The following is a 17,442-nucleotide window of genomic DNA, read 5'->3' on the forward strand; positions in this document are numbered from 1 at the left end:
TCTTGTGGGAAGGCTCCATTGCCTTGAGCAAAAGCCAAGCAGAGCAAAAACAGACACGGGGTGGGGTTCAAACCACACAGAAAGATCCATTTAGTAAATTTACAAATTTGCAAGCAATGTGGACCCACTCACATTCTCTTCGGGACTGGAAAGCCTCCACTGGACTATATATCATTTTTGGGAATGGAATCTATGCCAAGTTACCTGAACAATGGGAGAGTAGTTGTATTGTCAGCACCATTACACCATCCTTTTTCCTACTGCCCATGAAAATAGCTGAACTCCTGGGCTTCCCAATCTATGCTTCCTGGGAAAAGATAAGCATACCTATAGGTAATTGGAAAGATGACAAGTGGCCCCCTGAAATAATTAGACAGTACTATGGGCCTGCCACTTGAGCACAAGATGGCTTGTGGGGAGAACAAACCCCCATTTACATGCTCAACCAGATCATTTGTTTACAAGCTGTCAGAAATAATCACAAGTAAAACTGGCAGAGCTCTGACTGTTTTAGCCTGGCAGAAAATCCAGGTAAAAAATGCTATCTATCGAAATAGATTAGCCCTAGACTACTTGCTAGCAGCTGAAGCAGGAATCTGTGGAACGTTTAACCTAACCAATTGCTGTCTGCATATAGATCATCAAGGGCAAGCGGTAAAAAATATAGTCAGGGATATGACAAAACTGGCACATGTACCTGTACAGGTTTGGCATGGATTTGATCCTGGATCAGTATTTTGAAAGTGGTTTCCAGCACTAGGAAGATTTAAAACTATCATAATAGGAACAATAGTAATAGGAACCTGCTTGTTGCTCCCCTGATTGCTACCCATGTTCCTTCAAGTAACTAGATGGTTTGTTACTGCCTTCCTCCACAAAAATGCTTCAAAACAAGTATGTTATATGAATCACAATCGATCTGTCTTCCAGGAAGACCTAGGTAGTGAGGATAAGAGTGAGAACTCCTACTAATAGGTGAGATTTTCAAAGGGGGGAATAAGGAAGGGGATCACCTCACTTACTGTCTGGTACCTCAGAAAAATAAAGAGGAATCAAAAGCTAAAGAAAGGCAGAAAAGAGATCAACAGTCAGACAGCCTGGCACCACACCCCAGGCCTGCAAGTTTAAAATCAAACCCTGAACTAACCGCTTGTATTATCTATAGATTCCAGACATTGTATGAGGAATTACTGTGACACTTTCTGTTCTATTCTGTTCTGTTCTGTCCTGATTATCAATGAATGCAACCCCAGCCATGTACCACATGTAAGCCTTTAAAAGGGGCGGGGATCTCTCTCTCTCTCTCTCTCTCTCTCTCTCTCTCTCTCTCTCTGTCTCTCTCTCTCTCAGAGAGCTTGATTTTTGAGATGCAAGTCTGATGACATTCCCTGACGAATTCAGCCACTTCCTTTTGAAACGCAGTGTCTGAATGGCTTTGCCCACAGCTCCTCCTGCTACAATGCGAGTTCATCAATGTGCCAGTAACATTTGGGATGTAAATTTGGTCCATCCTGGCAAACTCCCTATTTGAGCGCTTTCATACCTGGAGCCAAACGAGAGTGATATAGATTGATACAAGTTGAGATGTGGCCTCCACACTTGCCTCTTAGTATCCTGAGTTACCTGTAACTTATCAGCCTAGGATTTCCTGGATATGGCTAAACGAATTGCATGCTAACATTTCCCAGTTCATGGAAGAAGACCCTCAAGGGAATCTATTCCATGAATGTTTCCTTCCAAACACTGTCACATTTTAATGACTGGGCAGCTATGATAATTTTAAAACCATAAATTCCTTACATCCACCAACAAGGAAAATCTTGCTCTTCAGCTTTTATTGGAGGGCTGCATGACTCCTGTATGGTGAGAAATATGCAACCATGTCTGGCTTTTGGGTAACCAAGGCTCTGTTTCATTGCATATACATGTCTTTTCTCATTGTGAAGAGGGTCTTTCATTGGGCTGTTTTGTGGATGGGGCTTCCTCTCCCTACAAATTTATTTGCCACCAGGTATTTCAGGGAGCACAAGAAACTGTGGGTAGGCTGACCACATCTCAAGTTGTGGATCTCAGTCTCATTATGGAGGCTGAGATTGTTTGCACTTTGCAGGAGGCTTTTTGGTCCTCTAACAAGAATCTTTGAATGTTGCTTGTACTCCAGCATAAGTCTTTTCTTTTTCTCATGCCAGCCTTGATTTTCCTTAGCTTTCATGATAGATCCACAATGCCCATCACTAACACTACTGGACACCCTTTCCAGGGTTGAAATCTCCACAGACAGCCTCTGAGACACTGTCTCAACATCATCTGCACCCGTGAGAGACCAGTTGGAGTGTTAGAACACATCTTCACCTTTGGCTTACCTTTCTCATGGTTGCTGCATATCCTAGAGAACCACTGCAAGGCCCAGGATGAAGGGAATCAGTGAGGTTAATGGCCCAGACATCTTTTATTGGCACCAACCTCTGGGGTCTGAGGTATGATTCTATCATCCAAAGACCCTCCACAACTCCCCATACTATATTCCAATCGACATGGGACCAAATTTGTGCACACAGCCTCTTTTGGGAATGGAGTCAGAAGAGCAGTTTCCAGGGACCACCTCATAGTCTTGAAACCCCTCTTCCTCCAGTGGGTTGTGACCGACCACAAAGACAGCCCGAGGGGCCATAATGTGGAGACTTTTAGGGTCCCACAGTGGGGTAGTGTAGGTAGCCTTTCTCCCGATACTGGGCCAGCTCTGCCTGTACCATTTGCCTCTGCTTAGGCAGGCTGACACCTCTGACAGCTGGGCGCCGAAGCCTGCATGCAAATGTGCAAGCTCTAGTCTCACAGTACCATGTCTGAACTCTGGCTAGCATCACAATGAATGTCACCATTGCCTAATGACAAGTCCCTGGGGCTTGAGAATAAACAAGACTGTCATGGAGGTGTGTCACTGGTGGACTGTAATCTATTTTCTCTGTGGGATCCAGGGGAATGTCCCATGACCCTATGAGAGGGCAGATGTGAGCCAGCCTGAAAAAACCTCAAGTAGAGCCCCAGGAATAAGCTGGAAAATTCCTAAGTTTCCAAAAAGATCTGCAAGATTTGTGAGGCTTGCTTAGACGTTGTACGGGTGTCGTTATGAAACTTGCCCCACTATGATTTCTAGATATTGCCCACCTGTGTTCCCCAGGGTTGCTCTCTCCCAGGTGAAGCTTCATGCAGAACCACACAGCCTCAGGACCTGCCAGGCTATGTGTTTCTGTGGGAGTGTTGTTTGTGTTGGATGTCTGCGTGTGTGTGTGTGTCATTATGTTTGTGCCTGTGTGTATTTCTGTGCCAGTAAGTGGAGTCTGCTTAAAGGAATATGGCTAAGGCAACTTGTCATTTCTTTTTTTGAGTATCCCAACCTTATGGTGGCTTGTCTGTGTGGCTCTGCTTTGGCTGTGGGGCTCCATGCTCTTTATTTTTCTGTGGATCATGAATCCTCAGTGAATTGGGAGATGGGCTGAAATGCACCAACATCCAAATGACTGTCTCCTGCAAAAAAAAAAAGCTACTCTTATAGAAAGACGAGAACACCACACCAAAAAACAGATATCTTCCAGTGTTTTATTGTCCTTCAGCCATCCCAGAAAGAGACACTATCAGTCCTGTCCACAGGACCACTTGAATTTACCTCAAATTCAATTCACAGCTGAGCAGGTGCTTCACATCATGAGGGATCAGTCCTTGATCATCTTGGGATTTCATCCTGGGATGTGGAATGTGAACAGCAATAAGGTCAGATGGGGTGATGATACAATTTGTTGAGGGTTGGTTGGGGCCCTGCAACTTCACCTGTTAAAAAGTAATGAAGATAGATTAAACAGAACGTGCATTGAACCCCATCCCACATTCCCTTAATTGCATAAGCAATCCACACCGTGGTCTGGTGTTAAGGTGGAAGTACTACAAGGTGCAAGGAATATTTGGAGTGAAAATTGAGGCCATCCTAGCAAGCTGCCAATTTGAGGGCTTTCACACCTGGAGCCAAATAAAAGTGGAATGCATTGATGGTGGGTGGCATGTGGCCTCCACACTTTCCTCTTCTTTTCCTGACTTCCATGTTTCTCGTTGGCCTAGGGTTTCCTGGGTCTGGCTCAATGACTTCCACTCTAAGACTTTCCCAGTTCACAGTGAACGACCATCATGGGAATCCACTGCATAAGTGTTTCCTTCTAAACACTGTCACGTTTTAATGACTGGGCAGCTTTGATACTTTTAAAATCATAAATTCCTATTACAGTCACCAACAATAAAACTCTTGTTCTTTAACTCCTATTAGAGAGCTGCATGATTCCTGTCAGTTGAGAAGCAGGCTGCCATGTCTTGCTTTTGTCTGGTAATCTAGCCCCTGTTTCATTTAATCTGCAAGGTCATCTCATTGTCGAGGGGCTCTTTCACTGGGATGTTGCTGCATTGTTCCAGGTTGTGGGTCATTGTCTCGTTGTGGAGGTTGAGGTTGATTGCAATTTGCAGGAGGCCTTTGGGTCTTTTGACACAAGTTATTGAACATTGCTTGGCCTCCAGCACAAGGCAGCTTGTTCTCTCAGATGTGCCTCGAGGATTTTTTTGTTTGTTTTATTTTGTTTTTGTTTGTTTGTTTGTTTTGTTTGTTTGTTTTTTGCTTTCAAGGGGAATCCACAGTGCCCCACAAGAGCACTACTGGATGCTCTTTTCAGGCTTGCTATTGTCAATGACAGCATCTGGGAAACTGTCTCAACCTCATCTGACCCATGAGATGCAAGTCCATGGTTTGAAAACACTGCTCCACCTTGGACTTGTCTTTGTCTTGGTTTCAGCCTTTTACACAGAGTCACCAAAAGGCCTTCAATGAAGGGAGGCAGTGAGGTCAAGAACTCATCCATCTTTCAGTGACACCCACCTCTGGGGGTCTCAGGTATGATTCTATCACCCAAAGAACCCTCAAAAACCCACCAGGCTATATCCCAATACCCGTGGGACCCAATGCTCACACACACAAATTTTCTTTCGGGAATAGAGTCAGAAGAGCAGTTTCCAGTGACTACCTCACAGTTTCAAAAAACCTCCTCCTCTAGCAGAACCTGACCACAGAGACAGCCCCACAGGGCCCTGAGGTTGACACTTCTAGAGTGCCATGGTGGGTTTTCACAGGAAGGCTTTTTCCAGATACCAGGTTGGCTCTGCCTTTGCCATTTTCCTCTGCTTAGGCAGGCTAACATCTCTGACAGCCAGGCGCCCCAGCCTGCCCCATGAATGTGCATGCACTAGTCTCAGGGCACCAAATCTGATTGTGAGCTCTGGATAGAATCACTCTGAATGTCACCATTGCCTAGCAACAAGTCTCTGCAGCTTGGTGGAGAAGGAGTCCTCCATGGATGTGCATCAACGGTGGACTCTCGCCTGTCTTCTCAGTAGGATTCATGGGATAGTCCCATAATCCTAGGAGAAGGCAGATGTGAGCCAGCCTGAAGAAACATCAAGCACAGCCCCAGAAATAAACCACGAAATCCTTAAGGATACAAAAGGATCTGCAGAATTCCTTAGGCCTGCCTAGACATTGTAGCAGTGAGTAATTTTAAAACTTGCCCCACTATGATTTTTAGATACAGCCCGCTTGTTTTCCCCAAGGGATGCTCTCTTCCCGGTGTGGCTTCCTGCAGAACCATGCAGCCTCAGATCTGCTGGCCTGTGTATTTCTGTTGGAGTGTTGCAAATGTTGGATGTCTGAGTGTTTGTATGGTATTGTGTGTGTTTTTGGGTGTTTGTGTCTGTAAATGGAATCTGCTTAAAGGAATGTGGCTAATGCACATTGGTCCTTCTGTTTTTGAGTCTTCTAACCTTTTGATGGTCTGTCTGTGTGGCTTTGCTTGGGCTGCAGGTCCCCGTGTTCTTTATTTTTCCATGGATCATAAATCTGCACTGAATTGGAGGCTGACTGAGACCCACTGATGTCCAAATCAACTCTTCTAGAAAGAAAGAGTACTCCACACCACGAAACGTATCTCCTAATATTTCATTGTCCTCCAGAAAAATAGGGGGAGACACTAGCAATTCTCTCAGCAAGGCCCCTTGAATTTACCTCTAATTCAGCTCATGAGCGGCCACTCCTCCATCATCTTTGGATTTTATTCTTGGACATAGAGTGTGAACAGCAATAAGGTTAGATAGGGGTGAGGATACAATCTGGTAAAGGGAGGATGTGGTCCCGCAACTTCACTTGCCAAAAAAAAAAAAAAAAAAAAAAAAAAGTGAAGACAGAAGGTACTTCCAACTCCATTTCCAATTCCCTTACTTGCATAAACAGTCCACAGCATGAACCAGTGTTCATTTGGGGGTACTCCAATGTCCAAAAAGTTCTGGAGTGCAAATTGGGGAATTATGGAAAACTCTCGATTGGAGGGGTTTCATACCAGGAGCCCAGTGGGAGTGGAATGGATTGATGCTGTGTGGGATGTGGACCTCCACACTTGCCTCTTCTTTTTTTGATTTCCAGGTTCCTTATCAGCCTAGAGTGTCCTATGTCTGGCTCAATGACTTCCACACTAAACGTTTCCCAGGTCATGGTGAAAGACCCTCATGGGAATCCCTTGTGTGAGTATTTCTTTCTAAACACTGTTACTTTGTAATGACTGGACAGCTTTCATGCATTGAAAACCATAAATTCCCATTACAGTCACCAACAAGGAAATCTTTGTTCTCTGGCTTCTATCAGAGGGCTGCATTATTTCTCTAGGATGAGAAGCAGGTAGCTGTGTCTGGCTTTTGCCTGTTAATCTAGTCTCTGTTTCATTTAATCTACATGGCGTTCTCATTGTGGAGGGGCTCTTTCATTGGGCTGTTGCTGGATGGGACAGCTTCTTACCACAAATAATTTATGTGCCAGTGATTTCAGAGAGCAAAAGGGACTTTGGGTATACTGGCTGGGCTCCAACTTGTGGGTCGTTGTCTCATTGTGAGGGCTGAGGTTGTTTGCACTTTGCAGGAGGCATTTGGGTCCTCTGACAGGCACCATTGAACATTGCTTGGACTCTAGCACAAGGAAGCTCGTTCTCTCAGATGAGCCTTGATTTTTCTTTGCTTTTATGGGGAATTCACAGTGCCCCTCAACAGCAATACTGGACACAATTTTCAGGCTTACCATTGCAATAGATGGCCTCTGAGAAACTCTCTCAATCTCATCTGTACAACTGAGTGGCCAGTATGAGGTTGAGAAGACTGATCCACTTTGGATTTGCTTTTGTCATTGTTCCTGCCTTTTCCAGAGTGCCCCTGCAAGGCCCAGGATGAAGGGAAGCAGTGAGGTCAAGAGCCCAGCCATCTTTCAGTGACACTTGCCTCTTGGGCCTCGCATATGATTCTATCACCCAAAGAACACTCAATAACACACCAGACTATATTTCAATGTCCATGTGACCAGATTATTGGATATAGACTTTTTCAGGAATGGAGTCAGAAGACCACTTTCAGCGATCACTTCACAGTCTTGAAACACTTTTTTTTCCCATCATGATGTGACAACAGAGACAGCCTGAAGGGGCCTTGAGGTCCAGGATTCTAAAATTTCAGAGTGCATTTTTGTAGACAGCTTTTTCCTGATATCAAGCTGGATCTGCCTCTACCATTTTTCTCTGCTTAGGCAGGCTGACAGCTCTGACAGCCAGGTCTGCCTCACAAATGCACATGGGCTTGCCACAGGCCACCAGGCCTGATTGTGAACTCCAGCCAGAGTCCAAATAATTGTCCCTGTTGCCTAGCGAATAATCCTTGTGGCTTGGCCTAGGAGAACTCCGCGGAGTTGAATCAGTGCTGGACTTTCTCATGTCTTCTCTGTGAAATCCACTGGATAGTCCCATGAACCTAGGATACTGCAGATTTGAGCCAGACTGAAGAAACATCAAGCACAGCCTCAGTAATAAATCTCATAATCCCTAAGAATTCAAAAGTATTTGGAGGATTCCTCAGGCCTTCCAAAACATTGTAGGAACATCCTGCCTGTGTTCCCCGGGTTTTCTCTCTTTCAGGTTGGGCTTCCTACAGAACCATACAGCCTCAGGATCTGCCAGGCTGTGCACTTCTGTGGGAGTGTTGCCAGTGTTGGATGTCTGGGTGTATGTGTAGCATCGTGTGTGTGTGTGTGTGTGTGTGTGTGTGTGTGTCTGTAAGTGGAGCTTGCCTAAAAGAACGTGGCTAACGAACTTCAGTGTTTTTTCTGTTTTTTTTTTTTTTTGTCTTCCAATCTTTTGGTGGTCTGTGTGGCTGTCATTTCACTATGGGGCCTGTATTCTTTCTTTCTTTCTTTCTTTCTTTCTTTTTTTTTTTTTTGGTGGATCATGAACGCCCAGTGAATTGGGAGGTGGGCCCAGACCCACTGGCCTCCAGATCACCTCTCCCTGCAGAAAAAAAGCCAATCATCTAGAAAGAAGAGGAGCACACAACACACGCACACACAAACAGACATCTCCCAGCGTTTTATTATAATGTGGCCAACCCAGGGAGAGACTCTAGCAGTACTGTCCATACGTCCCTATAAATTTACCTGGAATTTGGTTTCCATCCGAGCAGTTGCTTCATGTCATGAGAAGGGACACCTACATCATCTTGGGATTTCATTCTGGAACATAGAGTGTGAGCAGAAATAAGCTCAGATAGGGGTGAGGATACAATCTGGTGAGGGATGGACGGGGTTCCAGAACTTCACTTGCAGTAAAAAATTGAGACAGATGACACAGAAGGTGCTTCCAACTCCATCCCCTCATTCTTTTAATAGCAAAAGCAGTCCACACCATGGCCTGGTGTTCAGGTAGGAGTACTTCAACATGCAAAGAACATTCAGAATGTATATTGAAGCCATTTTGGCAAAATCCTGATTCAAGTCCTTTTATACCCAAAGTCACATGGGAGTGGAATAGATTGATGCTGGGTAGGATGTGGGCCTCCAGACCTGCTTCTTCTTTTTCTGCCTTCCATGCTCCACATTGGCCTAGGGATCCCTGGGTCTGGCTCAATGACTTACACATTAAATGTTTCTCAGTTCACGGGAATGACCTTCATTTGCATGAGTGTTTCCTGGTAAACACTGTCACGTTTTAATGACTGGGCAGCTTTGATGTATTTAAAACTAAATTCCCTTTACAGTCACTAATATTAAAACTATTGTTCTCCTACTACTATTGGAGGACCTGCATGATTCCTGTAGGATGAGAAGCAGGTAGCTCAGTCTAGATTTTGCCTGGTAATCTAGCCTCAGTTTTATTTCATCTGCACATCCTTCTCATTGTGGAGCGGCTCTTTCATTGGGCTATTACTGGAAGGTAATGCCTCTCACCAAAATTTTTTATCTGCCAGAGATTTCAGAGTGCAAAAGGGACTTGGGTAGGCTGGCTGTGCTCCAGGTTGTGGGTCGTTGTCTCACTTTGGGGACTTTGCAGGAGGCTTTTGGGTTCACTGACAGGAATCACTGGACATTGCTTGGACTTGAGCACAAGGTACCTTGTTCTCTCAGGTGAGCCTTGATTTTTCTTTGCTTTCATGGAAAATCCACAGAGCCCCTCAACCACACTGCTGGACACCCTGATCAGGCTTGCCATCACCACAGAGGGCCTCTGAGACACGGTCTTAACCTCATCTGCACCCAAGAGAGGTCAATACAAAGTGTGAGAACACTGCTCCATCTTGGATTTGCCATTGTTGTGGTTCATGTCAATCCCTGAGAGCCGTTTTGAGGCCAAGAATGAAGAGAGGCAGTGAGGTCAAGAGCCTAGTCATTATTCAATGACACTGGCCTCTGGGGTGTCAGGTATGATGCTGCCAACCAAAGAAACCTCAGAAACACGCCAGACTATATTCCAATGCACATGGGTCCCGATTCTTGCATACAGCCTCTTTTGGGAATTGAGTCAGAAGAGCAGTTTGCTGAGGCAACCTCACAGTCTCAAAATGCCACCTCCTCCAGGGATACCCGACCATGGAGAGGGCCTGAAGGGGCCCTGAGGTCGACACTTTTCAGGTACCACAGTGGGATTTTGAAGGCTGACTTTTTCATGATCCCAGGTGGGCTCTCCCTGTACCATTATTCTCTGTTTAGGCAGACTGACAGCTTTGACAGCCAGGCACCGAAACTTGCATCACGAATGCTCATGCACTAGTCTCAGGGCAAAAGGTCTGATTGGGAGCTCTGGCTAACATCACAATGAATGTCACCATTGCCTAGCGACAAGTTCCTGTGGATTGGCAGTAAAGGAGACCTCCGTGAAGGTATGTGGGCCATGTACTCCCACTTTTCTTCTCTGTGGGATCCAAGAAATAGTCCCATGCTCCTAGGACAGGGAAGACCTGAGACAGCCTGAAGAAACATCAAGCAGAGTCCCAGGTATAAACCGTGAAATTTCTAAGGATCCAAAAAGAACTGCAGGATTTCCTAGCCCTGCCTAGACATTGTAGGGATGACTTTTTTTGAAACTTGCCCAATGGTGATTCCTAGGTACAGCATGACTTTGTTCCCCAGGGTTCCTCTCTCCCAGGAGAAACTTCTTGCAGAATCAATCAGTCTCAGGAGCTGCTGGGCTGAGTGTTTCCCTGAGAATGTTGAGAATGTTTGATGTGAGAGTGTGGGTGCGGCATTGTGTGTTCCGTTTTTTTTTGTGTGTGTGTTCCTGTAAGTGGAGGCTGCTTAAAGGAATGTGGTTAATGCACTTCAGTGCTTTTTTTTTTTTTTTTTTTGAGATCCACAATCTTTCAGTGGCTGTCTGTATGGCTCTGCTTGGGTTGTGGGGCTCTGTGTTCTTTATTTTTCTTAGGATCATGAATCTGCAGTGAATTGGGAAGTGGGCCAAGACCCACTGGCTTCCAAGTCAATTCCACTCTTCTAGAAAGAAGAGGAATACATCACACCAAAGAACAGATATCCCCCAGTGTTTCATTGTCCTGTGGCCAAACTAGGGAGAGACACTAGCAGCCCTGTCCCCAGGTCCCATTGTATTTACCTTGAATTTGGTTCCCAGCAGAGCAGGGTCTTTATGTCATGAGGGGGCACTCCTCCATTGTCTAAGGATTTCATCCTTGTGTATAGAGTGTGAGCAGCATTAAGTTCAGATAGGGTGAGGATAGAATTTGGTGAGGGCTGAATTCAGTTCTGAAACTTCACCAGCAAAAAAAATAAAGACAAATGACAAAGATTATTCCAACTCGATCCTTCAATTCCTTTAATTGCACAAACAGTCCAGACTATGGCCCAGTGTTTAGGTAGGAGTACTCCAACGTGCAAGGGACATTTGGTGTGCAAATTAGGGCTATCCTGGCAAACTCCCAATTTGGGGGCTTTTATACCCAGAGCCAAATGGGAGTGGAATGGATTGATTGTGGGTTGGATGTGGCCTCCAGTGTTCCTTTTCTTTTTTTGACTTCCATGTTCCTCATCAGCCTAGGTTTACCTACCCTGGCTCAACCACTTCCATACTAAACTTTTCCCAGTTCACAGAGAATGACACTCATGAAAATCCACTGTGTGAGAGTTTCCTTCTAAACATTTTCATGTTTTAATGACTGGGCACCTTTGATACTTTTAAAACCATAAATTCCCACTACAACTGCCAACAAGGAAACTCTTGTTCTTCCACTTCTATCAGAGGGCTGCATGATTCCTCTGGAATGAGAAGCAGGCTGTCATGTGTGGCTGTTTCCTTGTACTCTAGCATCTCTTCCGTTTCATCTGCACTGCATTTTCATTGTGGAGGGAATCTTTCATTGGGCTGTTGCTGGATGAGACTCCCTCTTGCCATAGATTGTTTAGCTGCCAGCAATTTCAGAGAGCCAAAAAGATTTTAGGTAGGCTGGCTGTGCTCCAGGTTGTGGATTGTTGTCTTGTTTTAAGGGCTGAAATTGTTTATACTTTGCAGGAGGCTTTTTGGTCCTCTGAAAGGAATCATTGAACATTGCTTGGACTCCAGCACAAGACAGCTTGTTATCTCAGGAGAGCCTTGATTTTCTTTTGCTCTGATGTGGAATCCAAAGTGTCTCTCAACAGCACTACTGGACACAATTTTTAGGCATGACATCAACACAGATGGTTTCTGTGACAATGACTCAACTTCATCTGCACCAGTGAGAGGCCAGTCTGATGTGTGAGAACACTGCTCCACCTTGGACTTGTCTTTGTCGTGGTTCCTGCCTTTCCCAGATAGCCCCTGAGATGCCCAGGATGAAGGGAGGCAATGAGGTGAAGAGCCCATTAATAGGTGGCTGACAGGTGCCTCTGGGGTCTCATTTAGGATTCTGTCACCTTGGAACTCTCCACAACACACCAGACTATATTTCAATTCCCATGAGACCTGATTATTGCACATAGCCTCTTTTGGGAATGGAGTCAGAAAAGAAGTTTGCAACAGCCAACTCGCAGATTCAAAATGCACCTTCCTTCAGTGTGCCCTGATCACAGAGATGGCCTGAAGTTGCTCTGACATCTAGACTTTTAGGGTCCTGCAGTGCCTTTTCACAGGTATCCTTTTTCCTGAAACCAGGTAGGTTCTACCTGTATCATTTTCCTCTAGTGAGGCATGCTGAGAGCTCTGACATTGGGGCTGCCAGGCTGCCTCCTGTGTGCACATGTAGTAGTCTTAGGGCACCAGGCCACAGTGTGAGCTTTGGCTAGCATCACAATGAATGTCACCATTTCCTGGGGAAAAGTCCTGGCGGCTTGGCCAAGAAGGAGATTTCCGTGGAAGTGAGTTAGTAGCAGACTCTCACCTGTCTTCTGTGGGATCCATGATATAGTCCCATGATTGAAGAAGAGGGCAAACCTGAGACAGCCTGAAAATATATCAAGCACAGCAAAGCAATAAACCGCAAAATCCCTAAGGTTTGAAAGAATCTGCAGGATTCCTCAGGCCTGCCTAGACATTGTAGGCATGAGTCTTTTTGAAACTTGCCCCACTGTAATTTCTAGGTACAGCCTACCTCTGTTCCCCAGGGTTGCTCTCTCCCAGGTGGGGCTTCCTGCAGAAACGAAGAGCCTGAGGAGCTTCTGGGCTGTGTGTTTCTGTAGGACTGTTGTGAATGTTGGATGTCTTTGTGTGACTGTGTGGCATTTTGTTTGTGTAAGTTTGTGTTCGTGACTGTAAATTAAGTCTGGTTAAACAATGTGAATAACACCCTTCACTGCTTCATTTTTTGAGTCTCCCAACCTTTTGATGGCCTTTGTCTGTGTGGCTCTGCTTGGGCTGCTGGGCTTTATGTAATTTAATTTTCTGTGGATCTTAAATCTGCAGTTAATTGGAAGGTAGGCAGAGACCCGCCAGCATCCAAATCACCTTCCCTGAAAAAAAAGCCACCCTTCCAGAAAGAAGAGAAGCACACCACAGCACAAAAAGACAGACATCTCCCAGTGTTTTATTGTCCTAAGGCAAACCTAGGGAGAGACACTAGCAGTTCTGTCTGCAGGACCTCTTGAATTTGCCTGAAATTTGGTTCCAAAGTGAGCAGGGGCTTCATGTTATGAGGAGACACTCCATTATTGTCATGGAATTTCATTCTGAGACATAGAGTTTTTGCAGCAGTTAGGCCAGATAGCTGTGAGGATGCAATTTGGTGAGGAGTGGATGGGTTTTCAAAACTTCACTTTCAAATAAAATGAAGTCAGATGACACAGAAAGTTTCCCAACTCCATCCCCGCATTCCCTTTATTGCACAAGCATTTCCCATCATGGCTTTTTTTTTCAGGGAGGAGTATTCCAACGTGGAAGAAACACTTGGGGTGCCAACTGGGGCCATCCTGGAAACTCCTGATTGGGGAGCTTTCATACCGTGAGCCAAGTGGGAGTGGAATGGATTGATGCTGGATGGGATATGGCTTCCACACTTGCCTCTTCCTTACTAGACTTCCATGTTCCTTGTCCTCCTAAGGTTTCCTGGGTCTGGCTCAACGACTTCCACTCTAAACATTTCCCAGTGCAAAGAGATTAAAACTCATGAGAATCCTTCGTTTGAGTGTTTCCTTCTAAACCCTGTCAGATTTTAAAGACTGAGAAGCTTTAATACTTTTAAAAGTATGAATTCCCTTTACAGCAGCCAACAAGGATATTATTGTTTTCCCACTTCTATCAGAGGACTGCACGATTTCTGTAGGATGAGAAGTAGGCAGCCATGTCTCACTTTTGCCTGGTAATTTAGCCTCTGCTTCATTTTAGTTGCACAGCCTTTTCATTGGGGATGGGTTCTTTAATTGTGCTGTTGCAGGATGGGATTATCTCTTGCCACAGATTATTTAGCTGGCAGGGATTACAAAGGGCAAAAGGAACTTTGGATAACCTGGCCGCGATATACACTGTGGGTCATTGTCTCGTTGTGGGGTCTGGGGTTGTTTGCACTTTGCAGGAAGCTTTTGGATCCTGACAGCAATCATTGGACATAGCTTGGACTCCATAATAAGGGAGCTCATTCTCTCAGGTGAGACTTTGTTTTTCTTTGCTTTCGTGCCCAGTCCAAAGTGTGAGAACACTGCTCCACCTTGGACTTGCCTTTGTCTTTGCTCCTGCCATTTTCAGAGAGCCTCTGTGAGGCCCAAAATGAAGGGAGGTATTGAGGACAAGAGACCAGTCATCCTTCACTGACACCTCCCTCTGGACTTTCAGGTATAATTCTATCACCCAAAGAACCCTCAGCAACACACCAGACTATATTTCAATCCCCATGGGACCAGATTCTGGCACACTGCCTCTTTTGAGAATAAAGTCAGAAGAGCGGTTTCCAGCAACCACCTCCCTATGTCAAAAAGCCTTTTCCTCCAGCAGGAGTCGACCATGGAAATGGCCCAATGGGGCCTTAGATCGGGATGTTTAGTGTTTTGAGGTGGATTTTCACAAGGAGCATTTTTCCCAATACCAGGGCGGCTGTACCTGTATTTTTTTTTTTTTTTCTGCTTAGGCTAGCTGAAAGCTCTGGCAACATGGTGCTTGAGCCTGCTTCATGAATGTCCATGCACTAGTCTCAGGGCAACAGGCCTGATTGTGAGCTTTGGCTAGCATCACAATAAATGTCACCATTGCCAACTGACAAGTCCTTGAGGCTTGGCAAAGAAGAACTCCGTGGAGGTCCGTCAGCTTTGGATTCTCACCTGTCTTCTCTGTGGGATCCCTGGGAGAGTCCCATGATCCTAGGAGAAGGCAGACATGAGCCAGCCTGAAGAAAGATCAAGTATAGACCCAGGAATAAACTGTGAAATCACAATGATCCAAAATAATCTACAGAATTCCTCAGGTCTGCTAGACATTGTACGGGTAAGTCTTTTTGAAATTTGTGACACTATGATTTGTACGTATAGCCCAACTGTATTCCTCGTGATTACTCTCTCTCAGGTGGAACTTCCTGTAGAGCCATGCAGCCTCAGGACCTGCCATGCTGTTTGTTTCTGTGGGAGTGTTGTGAATGTTGAATGTCTGCATAAGTTTGTAGCACTGTGGATTTGTGTGTGTGTGTGTGTGTGTGTGTGAGTTTGTGACTGTGTACTAGTAAGTGGAGTCTGCTTAAAGAAATGTGGCTAATGCAATACAGTGCTTACTTTTGTTTGAGCCTACCACCCTTTGCTGGCCACTCTCTGTGGCTCTGCTTGGGCTCTGGGGCTCCGTGATCTTTATTTTGTTGAGGATCATGAATCTGCAGTGAATTTGGAGGCAGTCTGAGACCCACTGGTGTCCAAATCACCTCCCATGGCAAAGAAAAGCCACTCTTCTAGGCAGAAGAGGAGGACACCATACCAAAAATAAAAAATAAAAAAATAAAAACAAACATCGCCCAGTGTTTCATTGTCCTGCGGCAAACCCAGGGAGAGACACTAGCTGTCCAATATGCAGGGTCCCTTGAATTTACCTCGAATTCAGTTTACAGCTGAGCAGGCACTTTACATCATGAGGGGGCACTCCCCCATTGTCTTTGGATTATATCCTAGGACCTAGAGTTTGAGCAGCAATAAGGTCAGATAGTTGTGAAGATACAATCTGGTGAAGTGTGAATGGGGTCTCACAACTTCACCAGCAAAATTAATTAATTAATTAATATACGAATAACAAAAAGACAGATGACATAGGAGATGATTACAAATCCATCCCTGCATTCCCTTATTACACAGGCAGTCAACACCAAGGCTCAGTGTTCAGGTGGGAGTCCTCCAACATGCAAGAAAAATTTGGAGTCCCAGTTGGGGCCATCCTGGAAGTTCCCAATATGAGAGCTTTCATATCCAGAGTCAAATGGGAGTGGAATGGATTGATGCTGGGTAGGATGTGGCTCCCACATTTGCCTCTTCTTTTTCTGACTTTCATGTTCCTCATCTGCCTAGGGTTTCCTGGGTTTGGCTCAATAATTTCCACACTTAATTTTCCCTGTTTACATAGAATGACCCTCATGCAAATCCATTGCATCACTGTTTCCTTCCAAACACTGTCAGGTTTTGGTGACTGGACAGCGTTGATACTTTTAAAACTGTAAATTTTGCTTACAACTGCCAATAAGAAAACTCCTATTCTCCCACTTCTATTGGAGGGCTGCTTGATTCCTACAGGATGAGAAGCAGGCAGCCATGTCTGGCTTTTGCCTGGTAATCTAGCCTCTGTTTCATTTCATCTCTATGATCGTCCCATTATGGAAGGGCTCTTTATTTGGGCTGCTGCTGGATGAGACTGCCTCTCACCACAGATTATTTAGCTGCCAGGAATTTCGGAAGAAAAAAGGGACTACTGGTAGGCTGGCTGCAATTCAGGTTATGGGTCATTGTCTCATTGTGGGGGCTGAGGTTGTTTTCATTTTTCAGGAGGCTTTTGGGCTTTCTGACAGGAAACATTGTGCATTGCTTGGACTCTAGCACAAGGCAGCTCATTCCTCAGACAAGAGTTCATTTTTTTTTTTTTTTTTTTTTTGCTTTCATGGAGAATCCACAGTGCCCCTCAACAGAACTACTGACAGCCATTTCAGGCTTGCATTGACAAAGATGGCCTCGAAGACATTGACTGGACCGCATCTGAACCCATGAGACATCATTATGAGGTGTGAGAACAATGTTTCACCTTGGACTTGCCTTTGTGATGGTTTCTGCCTTTCCCAGAGAGTCCCTGTGAGGCTCAGGATGAAGGCAGGCAGTGAGTTCCAAGGGTCCAGTCATCTTTTGCTGAAACCCACCTCTGGATTCTCAGGTAAGATTCTATCACCTAAAGACCCTGAACAACACATGAGACTATATTCCAATCTTCATGGGACCTGATTCTTGCACACAGCCTCTCTTGGGAATGGAGTCAGAAGAGCAGTTTCCAATGATCAACTCACAGTCTTGAAACACCTCCTCCTCCAGTGTGACCTGACAGCAGAGATAGCCAGAATGGGCCCTGAATTTGAGAATTTAAAAACCCTCAGTGGGTTTTTGCAGGCAGCTTTTTCCCAATAGCAGAC

At 45.2% G+C, this 17,442-nt stretch overlaps 1 long non-coding RNA gene across 1 annotated transcript; it reads left to right on the top strand.

Moving 5' to 3' along the window:
• Positions 1–5,898: 5,898 nt before the first annotated feature.
• On the top strand, positions 5,899–17,177 carry LOC107971315 (uncharacterized). Its single transcript, XR_001714273.3, has 4 exons — positions 5,899–6,171; positions 6,506–6,603; positions 13,726–15,281; positions 16,929–17,177. It is a non-coding gene; the product is annotated as an uncharacterized LOC107971315 (long non-coding RNA).
• Positions 17,178–17,442: the final 265 nt, after the last annotated feature.

This window comes from Pan troglodytes, chromosome Y (genome assembly GCF_028858775.2).
Source record: "Pan troglodytes isolate AG18354 chromosome Y, NHGRI_mPanTro3-v2.0_pri, whole genome shotgun sequence".
Lineage (NCBI taxonomy): Eukaryota > Metazoa > Chordata > Mammalia > Primates > Hominidae > Pan > Pan troglodytes.